This window comes from Erigeron canadensis, chromosome 3, assembly GCF_010389155.1.
Source record: "Erigeron canadensis isolate Cc75 chromosome 3, C_canadensis_v1, whole genome shotgun sequence".
NCBI classification, from domain to species: Eukaryota; Viridiplantae; Streptophyta; class Magnoliopsida; order Asterales; family Asteraceae; genus Erigeron; species Erigeron canadensis.
Genome location: NC_057763.1, coordinates 15975212 through 15976754, shown reverse-complemented (window position 1 = coordinate 15976754; position 1543 = coordinate 15975212).

Here is a 1543-nt window from a genome sequence, read left to right as displayed (position 1 = left end):
GGATAAAGTTCATCTCAAACCAATTGTTTTTACTCCTGAAGCTGGAGAGAACCCTCCAGTTTCTTCATCCAGTTGTACACCAAGTCAAACTCCTGGGACTTCTCAGAAGAAGTCCAATGGACCCATCAAGAAAAGATGGGTTCACAAAAATAACTAATCATTTGCTTGGGTGTGAAGGGCGATCGAAAGAAGAATATTTGGTATCTGGACACCGCTGCTGACCGGACTATGACCGGATGTAAGCCCATGCTGGAAGAGTTCACTGTCTGTGATGGACCGGCAGTGACATTTGGTAATGATGGAAGTGGGAAAACTGAAGGATATGGTGTTGTTGACAATGGGCAGATCCAGTTCACAAGAGTTGCATTTGTTAATGGTTTGAAATATAACCTAATAAGTGTCAGTCAACTTTGTGATGATGGATATAAGGTACTGTTTGATATTGCTCAAGGCACTGTTTTTAACAAGGATTGGAAGGTGGTTATGATTGCACCAAGAAAAGGGAATGTGTACATCATGGACATGGAGCCTGCTCCAAAAGAACATTGTTTCTATGTCAAGGCTAATGAGGACACCAACTGGCTGTGGCATAAAAGGTTATCCCACCTTAATTTCAAATATATCAACAAGTTGTCAAGGAAGCAACTGGTGGATGGGATACCTTTATTTTCCTTTACAAAGGAGAAGCCATGTCCAGGGTGTGAAATGGGCAAAAAGAAAAGAGCCAGTGAATGTTCAAACTAAAGCTGGCAAGAGATACACTTTAGTTGTGGTCGATTAATACACCAGATTTTGTTGGGTGATATTTATCAGATCAAAGAGTGATGCACCTGGTGAAATGATCTCTCTCATCAAAAGAATTGAACTCAAGTATACCAAGAAAGTGTGTCAGTTGAGAAGTGATAATGGTACAGAATTCATTAATAAAGAATTGGAGACATTTTGCACTGACACTGGCATTTCTCAAAACTTCTCGTCAGCTCGTTCTCCAGAGCAAAATGGTGTGGTTGAAAGAAAGAATCGCACATTGATTGAAGCTGCCAGAAGTATGTTGTCTGAATCTGGTCTTCCCACCTGTTTTTGGGCTGAAGCTGTGGCAACTGCTTGTCACACCCAAAACCGGTCAGTTTATGTCAAGAGACACAGGAAGACTGCCTACGAAGTCCTCAGGAATCGTAAACCAAATATTGGATACTTTCATGTATTTGGTTGTCCAGTTTATATCTTAAACGATTCTAGTCAGTTGGGAAAGTTTGATGCAAAAGCTGACAAAGGTGTCTTTGTGGGGTATTCAGATATAAGAAAAGCCTATAGAGTTTATAATTATAGACTCCAAAAGGTACATGAGACAATTCATGTGACATTCGATGAATCAAATGAAACAATCAACAAAAGACCAACCCTTGATTTATCTTCAGTTGTCCCAGTTGATTTTGGTGTATCTGATCAAGTTCATCAATCAGTTACTACACCAGAAAATGTTTCCAGACATCAAGTCTTGGAACCAGTTAAGGAAAAGAAAAGCTCCAGTGACACCTCATTT